Below are 10,519 nucleotides of genomic sequence, written 5' to 3'. Positions count from 1 at the left end.
TTAAGGATGTGTTCTTCTAGCTAAACACACAATAGACACTAATGAATATGCAAAACAATAAAATATTTGTCTTAAATTAACAAAGTAGTTACAATTTATATAAAAAAAATCATCAAAATAGTATCTCAAGTAATTATATACTTTTTTTTTGCATATATTTATTTACGTTAATATACATAATGTCAAATTTTTTTGTTATAAACTTATAATTTTAGTTACTTTACTAATAAATTAATTTTGTATAATAAGTTTGTCATTAAAAAAAATTGAAGAGAGAGAAAGTAGACATAAATTTAAGAGAAAGAAAGAGAAGACGAAGGAATTAGGTGGGGTAACTTCTTTTTTTTTTCCATTTGCTTGATATTGGAATTGGAGATGGATGGAATTTAAGAAAAAGCTCAAAAGCTAAGTTCCATCGCTCTCTCTCACTATCCTAATCTCTGCACTGCAATGCATTTCACTGCACCACAACTTCTCTCTCTCTCTCTCTCTCTCTCTCTCTCTCTCTTTGCCCTTTTCTTTTATTACGTTGCGGTGTACTACCACCCACTTCTCCACCTAATTTCTTTCCCTTTATTTATTGCTTTCCTCTCTCTTTTTTTCCCTGCATGTTTATTACCAAATATCACGTACCAAACAGTTCTATTGATATCCCTATTTTGTTATATTTTTACCCTTCTATTTACCGAAATTGCCATTCACCACTGGATTATACGTACGTACATATCATGGTTCATGGCAAGAAAAGGGTAACTAAGAGCATAGAATAAGATATCCCTTAAAAAAAATAAAAATTCATAGATTAGATATCTATATCATACAACCGAAGTGCCAATAGATTTATTTATTTATTTTTCTATAAACATTGGTATAGTTATGCATGGTGATTTTATCACGATATTTGTAACTCATAAATTCATTATTTCAAACTAGTTTAGGACTGAAAAATTCACTATTTAAACTTTTTTTTTTTTTTTTTTTTTGAGGGAAAACTGGACTTCATCTCATTCCATCGCAGAGGACTTACAAATGTCCTTAGAAATACAACTTGAAAGCCACTGAGGGCATAACAAAAGAAAACAATCCGTCATCGGAGAATACAACCGAGTTTTTGCAGCCAAGTTAGCTGGCGCATTACAATTCCTGGGAATCCAATTACAATAAACAGGAAGATCAAAAGAGCCCAGCAGTAACCGGATATCAGAAATAATCGCTCCTTGCCGACCGAGCCTACAGTTCCCAGCCACCAACTGAGTCGCTCGAACGCAATCCGTCTCCACCGCTGCTATGTTCCAGCCTCTATCCTTGGCAAACTTGAGCCCCTCCCGGATGGCATGGCATTCTGCGGTCAGGGCTGAGTCCACCTGCTCCAGCGCCGTCGCAAAAACACCCAACACTGCACCTTCATGATCTCGGACCACTCCCCCCGCTGCACCGCGTTTAGAGTCCACTTCCCAAGCCGCGTCCACATTCAGTTTGAGCTCTCCCACCCTCGGCCGGACCCACACCTCCGGGACTGTCTTAACCGCTCTCGACGACCGCTCCACCTTGCCGGCGAAGACCTTGAAACTCTCCAACCATCCCGCCACTTCGCTGACCCACCGCTCCGGAGACTTCACGAAGTTTTCGAAGAGCCGGAGGTTCCGGTCAGACCAGCACGCCCAAATAAGGCCACAGAAAAATCCCAGGTGCTCGTCCGACATACTATCGCTCGCGCGGAAGCAAACCTCCTTGAATGGTATCGGGCCGGTCTTGTCTACCCATTTGTGAAGAAAGGATTGTTGCCAAATTGATTGGGCACGAGCACATCCCCACACCGCATGAATGTCGTTCTCCGGGAGCTCCCCACAAAAAGTACAAAACGGCAAACACTTCACACCTCTCCTCCTCAAGTTACCAAAAGTAGGAGTAGTTTCGAACCAACATCTCCAAACTAGATGTTTAATCTTAGGGGGGATTTGCAGAGACCACAGTTTTTTCCACCACGATTTCTCCAAATCATTCGAGCATGAAGGGCCTCCGCACTCCCCTGCTCTCGCCAAACGGTATCCCGAGCGAACGGTGTAGTGGCCATTATCCTCATAGTGCCACACCAAACGATCCTCTTCTTCCTTCTCACTCACCGGAATACTCAACACCGCCTCCGCATCATAAGGGGACAAGTAAGTATTCACGAGATCATGCTTCCAGCCCCCTTGTGCCATAAAATCCGCCACTCTCCAAGGAAAACCGTCCTCCGGTTCGTCCGAGGTGAGGAAGAAAGCCCCGGCTCTAGGGATCCACGGCATCGAGAAAGCTCTCAAATTACCCTTGCCAATCCGCCATCTCATCCCCTTCCGCATGAGTTCCAAACCCCAACACAAACTCTTCCCTAAATGGGAGAAATGGTCTTTGCTCTTGAGCTCAAGCACCGAGGAATGCGGGAAATATTTCGCTTTAAGAATGCGCGACATCAAGCACTCCGGAAAGTTGATAATCCTCCAAATTTGACGACCCACTAGCGCTTGGTTGAAAGCTCCAAGATCTTTGAATCCTAACCCCCCCTCGAACTTCGGTCTCGTGAGGAGATCCCACCGCTTCCAAACAATCTTCTTTTTTTCCTCCGTACCCCCCCACCAAAACCGAGCGATCAACCGGTGGATCTCATCTATAAGCGTAGAGGGGAGCCGGAAGAGACTCATGGAATAGGTGGGAATGGCTTGCACAACGGCTTTAATAAGAATCTCTCTACCTCCCGCCGAGAACATCTTGGCCCGCCACGCAAGGAGCTGTTTTCGGATCCGACACGTGATGTTGCTAAAGGCCAAGGTTTTCCTCTTTCCAATTCGCACCGGTAGTCCGAGGTAGCTTTCCAATTCCGGTGTAGAAGGTATTCCGAGAAGAGACACGAAACCCGGGATTTGGCTTTCTTCCACATTCCGAGAGCAACAAAACACCGACTTGTCCAAATTGACCACTTGACCCGACCCCCGCTCGTAAGTAGCCAAAACGGACCGGATTGCACGACAATTTTCCTCAGTAGCGGAACAGAAGAGGAGGCTATCATCGGCAAATAAGAGGTGAGTCACCGTCGGGGCCGAGGGGCCACAAGCAAACCCCCTCCAAAGGCCTAACCTCTCGTGGCCCCGGATAAGAGCGGACAAACCTTCCGCACAAATAATGAAGAGATAGGGAGAGAGGGGACATCCTTGTCTCAAACCTCTCCCGGGAGTAATAGCGGTGCCGGCCCTCCCATTGATCACCACGGAAAAGACGGGCGTGGAAATGCATTTGAGAATCACCGCGACCAAGTTCGGCCCAAAGCCCAATCTTCTCATCATAGCACCTATGAATCTCCACTCAACACGGTCGTACGCTTTGCTCATGTCTAGCTTAAGAGCCAACACCCCCCGCTTGCCTTTCTTCCGCAATCTCATAGAGTGGAGAAGCTCAAAAGCAATGGCCACGTTATCCGAAATTAACCGGTCCGGAACGAAAGCACTTTGTACCTCGGAGATGATCAACGGAAGGCAGCCCTTAATACGATTCGCAATCGCCTTAGTAACAATCTTGAGTAGGACGTTACACAAACTAATCGGTCTAAAATCCGAAACCTTGGAAGGTTTTTTAATCTTCGGGATAAGGACTATATTTGTCTCATTCCACTTCTTGACACAATCCCCTCGATTAAGTATGCCGAGACATTCCTCCGTTATGGATGGGCCTACTACCTTCCAACTCTTTTGAAAGAAGAGAGCATGAAAGCCGTCGGGGCCCGGGGCTTTCCGGGGTCCCATCGCAAAGAGCGCCTTTTCTATCTCCTCTCCGGTAAAACACTCCTCCGTACTCGCCCTTTGCATATCCGATAGAGACATCACATCGCTGTCCGTGATTAGCTTGAAATCCGCGTCGGAAGCCCCATTAGAACGGAAGATATTATGGAAATATCTCTCAAAAACCCCTCGCACCTCCGGTTCGGACGTAACCCACCGTCCATTCTCGTCGGCTATTCCCCGGATGGAATTTTGACTCTTCCGTCTAGAAGCCCTTGCATGAAAGTACGCCGAATTTTTGTCGCCACCCTTGAGCCAATCCGCCCTGGCTCGTTGCTTCCAGTAGTACTCGTCGATAAGGACCAAGGCTTCAAGCTCATGCTCCAATCGCTTTGCCTCCCTACAATTGGAAAAAGAGCATACCTCGTTGTTGATTCTCTCGAGTCTAGCCTCCAAGTCCTTTATACGCCGTTCCCGGAACCCGAACGTGGTACGTGCCCATTCCCGGAGAGCTGCCCGACACTCGTTCAGACACCCCACACTCCTGTCTGGTCTGTCCCGCTGCTCACTCCGGTTCCACGCATGTTGGATAATGTCTAAACATCCCTCGTCTGTAAGCCATCCCGGTTCGAAGGCCCAACGCCCCCTAGAGATCGACCGGGAAGCAGAGACCGGTTGTCTTGCTTCCGTTTCGATCAAAAGGGCTCGATGGTCAGACCCCCAAAAATCCAAGACTTCTACGGACCCTGCTGGAAAAAGCTTCTTCCAACTTGCATTCGCACAAGCCCGGTCTAGCCTACACTTCACATTCGCCTCTCCGCTTCTTTTATTGTTCCACGTCAAGAGTTCCCCTTTGAAGCCGAGGTCACAAAGCCCGCAGTCCTCCAACGCCGAAGCAAACTCCCCCATGTCACTAGCCCGTCTCCTAGTGCTGCTAACATGCTCGAAGTCAAAAAGGACCTCATTAAAGTCACCACCACAGAGCCACGGCGTCCCAGACCCGTCATCGAGTCTCCGAAGAAGATCCCATGAGATGTGTCTCCGGGACTCCTTGGGTTCGCCATAGAATCCAGTAAACCGCCACGCTCTGCCATCCTTGTCCCGGACCTCCACATCGATATGGCCTTTACTTTCACTACGCAAAGCCACTCCTACCTCGTCCGTCCAAGCTAAGTACAGCCCTCCACTCCGCCCCACAGCCCGAACACCGACCCCATTGGCATAACCGATTCTCAGTTTAAGTCTATCCATCCGTACTCCTTTTAGTTTCGTTTCCGAAAGAAAAAGGAGGTCCGGACGCCTCTCGCGGATAAGCCTCCGCAAGCGGCCCATCGCTCGCGGGTTTCCCAACCCACGAGCGTTCCACAGTATGGTTTTCATTGGGCCCGGTCAGCCTGCCCCTTGGCGGCTGCCGATATTTCTGCAGAGGAATCCATACCGCTGTCCATATCCCTTGCCGGAGAAAGGCCACGCGGAGAAGAGGTAGTCGATATAGCCACATCAGCAGCGGAGATAGCCGTGCTTTGTTGTTGTTGATTTGAGCTGAGCCCGCGGTTTTTTTTTGTTACCTTCAGTCGCACGGGTTCAAGTGAAGAAGAGAAAGGGGCCAGTTGTTGCTTCTCAATAACCAACCCAGCACCCGAAGAGAATTTTTCACCACTCAGACCCAGGGGCGATTTAGGAGGCGGCCCAGGTGATTGGCCTAAAATCAGTGGGCTTTGCTGACCCGTAGAGACTTTAATAGGCAAGCTGGATGGACTAAATTCGTTTTGGGCCTTAGCCAAAGCCAAAGGGGGGTCCCGGCCCAGGCCCACTTCCCTCTCCTTAACCCTACTAGTCTCATCCCTTTTTTTCGTTTCAAAAAACTCTCGAGCCTTGCGCTTTGCTGAAGACGCAGACCGGGTAGCAGGTGAAGCAAGAGGACAAATCGGTGAACCTAAAAGGGAAGTCTGCAACATTCCTTTTGCCCTTTTCAGCGGCCTCTCCTCCAATCCGTCAACCTTCGTGTCTTTCCCCTGCTTTTCCACGGTTTCGGGGTTGACTGGAGCTCTGTCCTTGCCAGGAACCTCGTGATCCCCACCAGCTTGGATTGGGTGTTGACGCGTGTCCTCCACTCTTGGCACCTCCCCCGAGACACCCTCCACCCTCGTCGTCTCCGAGGAGACGTTCAACAATGACGAGAGAGCTCGACCGCCGTTGGTGAAGCAGGTAGGAATCCTAGACCGAGCATCCAACCACGCTCCATACTTAGGGACTTCTTTAAATCCCTGTTTACGGATTAGGCAATCGCGAGCTAGAAGACATTCAGCGGCTTCGTGCCCCAAAATTCCACATCTGTAGCAGAAAAGCCCGAGGTTTTCGAATTTCGCTTGAATCCAAAGCGTCGGCAAATTCGCTCTGTCCAGGAAGAAACCCGGGCACAGAGGCTTGTCGAGGTTAACCTCGACCTGGAATCTCACTTCCGGTGAGAATCTGTTTCTTCTTTTCAGGCTTTCTTCGTCGACTTTCCCAAAGAGCCCGGCGTATCTCTTGATATTGGCTGGTAGAGCAAAAGCTGGTGGCACGTCCAGGAGTTTCACCCAGAAAGAAGAAACGGAGAAGTCAACCTCATCTATATTCAGCTCATTTGGCCATGGCTTGACTACCATTTGGGCTCCTTTCACCGTCCATGGTCCACGAGCGAGAAAGGCCTCCCGATCGGCTCGCTTGACAAAGTTAAACAGGAACAGTCCTGCCTTCACTTCCTTAACTGACCACTTGCATGTGCTCTTCCACACCCGGGAAAGAATTGCTACAATAGTAGATTTGCTGATAGTTTTCCTCGACAGGACTTTAGCCAAAAGAACCTCCCCTCCACCCTCAGGATGAGCCTTGGCCGAGGGATCAGCATCCACCGAGAAATCCTCGGCTGTTATCGACAGAGTTTGGTCCGGCGAATCGCACTGATCGTAGCATCGATTTTGTCTCCCACCATCATCAGCAACACCCGCTGTATTACACGAGGAACTCATGTTGAGTTGGAAGGCTGGTATACAAAGCACGCCACCCCCAAGGACTACTTAAAAGTATCCTACTGAAGACTGAAAACTGTTTCCCTGTGTTTCCCACCCTCACAAGCTCTCAACACTCAAGCCGGACACCAGCAACCAGACGGGGATGTACGGATTCGAGACTATACATAATTGGAGGAACATCTGAGAGAGAGAGAGAGAGTTAGTGGCCGCTTTTGTGACAATATTCACTCACTATTTAAACTATCACACTTGATCGTGAGTACGTAGTTACATTTTAGAATAACTGGATGTGATCTTTTTTATATTCAATCAATGGATTGGAAGTAAATTTATTTTCTCTATACGAATAGAGTGGTTAGTGGTTTATGCCAATTAAACAAAGGATTTTAAGAGTGATTAAAAAGTACGCAATAATCACAATTATGACAATACAATCATGGGGCGGACCCAACTAAGTATGCCCTTTGAAATTTTGAAAATTAAAATCGTACGTAAATTTTTATATTTTTAATTCAAAATTATATGATTATTAATTTCATATATATTTCTTTGAATAATTTTTTTTCTTACACATGCTTTATAAAATTTGGAATAATTCTTTTAATCAAATTTGATTCCTGCCTATAAATTAAGGCTCCGCCATGGGTATAATATCCTACATGTATCTTATTATATCTACATTAACTTATTGATCTATCTAAATTTGACCATTCCTACTATCTATAATGAAATATTTGTATTTTATTAAGTGTATTCATTATTAATGTTTGGTAGACCAAGTTTTGATAATGTTTTCATCCATTTATTGAGGAAGAGGTTGTGACCTGTGATGCCACATCCTTTTTTTAATAATATTTTGGCAAGACAATCAAATATGCATATGCTCTGGTCCATCACAAATCGTACTTCAAACATTGTTTTAAATAGCTTATAAAAACTGAAATTGTATCAAACCTGGTAAGAACATAAAGACCATATTATTTTAGATCAGTATGGTCTCCTGTAGTGTACTTTAAATTATTTATAATATTATTTATTTTACAAATTTAACAAAAAAAGTAGGAAATAATTATTATTAAACCTTAACATAAACATACTAACAATTACTGTGTTTAGCTCAAATTTAATATGTTTAAGTCATACATTAAATTAAAATGCCTTGAACTGTAATCTTTTTTTAAAAAAAACAACCACCCCCCAGGACCTCTCTCCTCATTCAGGAGAAGAGCAGTAGAAGGAGGGGAGGCAGGGGAATCATTTCATACGGTCGAACTTTAACACGTTCTGCACAGGGGGCGGAACTTCCCCGTCCTTACAGAACCCAAATTCTTCAGAAAACGCAGCCCATTTACAGAGGTTGTCCGCAACACCATTGACCGTTCTACTATACCACAAAAACTTAACATCATCAAACTCTTTTGCTAAGTCTAAAACTGAATTATACAAAAGAATAACAGTCCAAAAAGGGCAATCTTTCGATCCTGCTAAGCTTTCCATGACGATTTTGTTATCACCTTCCAGCTCCAATCGCATGATGTTCGTAAATCTAGTAGTGAGCATGGGCCATCTGGACAGCCTTGAGTTCAGCTCCCGAGGTAGAGTCCGCTTCGATGCGACACCGCCACAGCCACAGCGGCACTCCAGCTTCATCCCGCGCGACGACTCCACAACGAGGCATCGACATTAAGTTTGATCCTCCTAGAGGCTGGAGGCCCCTATCTCGGACAGGGGAGAGCGGAGGGAACCTTCGGCCGGAGCCTGTCGCGCCGGGAGGTAATGTGACCAATGAGACGAGTCTCGATTATTCTGAGAGACTCTTCACTGTTGCGCCGGATTCCTTTGAAAATGAGCTCGTTCCGCCGATCCCAGAGTTCTTCAAAAATCACCCAGGCTCTAATGACAAATTCGTCCAGCAAGCCCCCATTTTTGCCTTGAAATGATATATGATCGTTTGAAACCAACTTAAAATTCACTGACAAATTAGAATAAACATATTTTAAGTCAAAATATATTCTTACTGAACTTCTGGCCTCTACTCTGTAAATAATTATAAGTTCATGTAATTATTGAATATATATCTAATAGAAATATAATATCTTGCGTGTTTTCCTTAAATTTAATTTGTAAACACACAAAAATTATAACAAGACAACGTTGGGTTTGACACGTGCCTATGTGGAATCCGAAAATCATGGGTTAATAATTCATTTACTTTGGAAGGTAAAAAGAAGCTCTGAATTCACATATTACCTCGAGACAATCTCCAACCCAAAACTCCATAAATATAATTGCAGTTTATGTCAATTCAAACAGTATTTCATGTTCAACCTAATACTATAGTTTATACATCAAAGTATTATAATCCATATTTTCTTTAATATTTTAATAATTTTAACTTCCTAATTATGATATTATAGTCCATATATATTTAATTTGTATGTTTCGTATTCAATTGTGCTCTATGATTTTATACATATTATATAAATTTAAAATAATCATGTGACTCTCCAATAAATTCAAAGTAATATTTTTCTAAAATAAACACACATTACATAGAACATTTAAATACTAGATGTTGTTTATGTCTATATTTTGTAATTTGCACTTGACTTTGTAATGTATTATGTTTTAGTAATTTATTTTTTAAAGCTTTAATTTATATATATACTATGTACTTTAATGCCTTTTGATCAATGTTCATGCGAAATTAGAATAATATAAAACGATTTTGTGATAAATTAATATTACATCTAAATTAAAATACATTAAGTTTTAAAATTATTTTTTCATTGATTAAATTATTTTTATATAATTAAAATCTCACTCTAAAATAAAGTGAAATAAATAGAAAAATTTCATATTTAGAGTTTTCATATTTAGAGTTTTCATATTCATCGACTATGTAATATCAAGGAATCAAATGCCGCGGAAATTCCAGGAATTTCGGGTGGAAATTCCATTTCCACGGAAAAACGGCCGACGGAAGACAAATATGTCGTTTCCATGTTTTATGCCGATGGAATTTCCACGAAACGACATTTCGTTTCTGTCGTTTTATGCCGATCGTTGTCGTTTCATTTTACGTATAAAAACTTCATCTTTTCCAGGAAATTCGAGGAAATTCCATGGAAAAGAAAAAAAAAAAACGACGCTTGGCCGTCGAAACACCATTTTTTCCTGCGAACCTTGAATTTTTCCGGCGACTGAAATAACCGAATTTCATGTTTTTTTTCCTGTTGTTAAGTAAGGTTATGTGTTTAATTCTTGTATATGCTAGAAATGAAATCATTTAAGAGTTAAGTGTAGGAATTTATTGATATGTTCATTATATTGAAATTAATTTGTTGACATGTATAAATTAGATTATGAAATGAAGTTATTATGTTTTGAATTGAAAGAAAGTATTGTGAATTCAATTTATTGATATCTTGAAATAAATTTGTTGACATGTAGAAATTAGATTATGAAATGAAGTTATTACGTTTTGAAAGAAAGTATTGTGATATCAATTTATTGATATCTTGAAATAAATTTGTTGACATGTAGAAATTAGATTATGAAATGAAGTTATTACGTTTTGAATTGAAAGAAAGTATTGTGAATTGAATTTATTGATATCTTGATATATGTATGATTTGAAGTGTTTTAAATTTGAACTACTTGTAAAAATATATATATTTATGTGTTTGTTTCGCCACATTATTTCCGTTCGGTTTTCCGTCGGCACGTCGAATTTCCATGGAAATCGGCATT

The sequence above is a fragment of the Urtica dioica genome, chromosome 12 (assembly GCF_054948205.1).
Source record: "Urtica dioica subsp. dioica isolate 48M chromosome 12, U.dioica_male_clone48M_v1_H2, whole genome shotgun sequence".
Taxonomy (NCBI): domain Eukaryota; kingdom Viridiplantae; phylum Streptophyta; class Magnoliopsida; order Rosales; family Urticaceae; genus Urtica; species Urtica dioica.
This window is presented reverse-complemented; position numbering follows the sequence as displayed.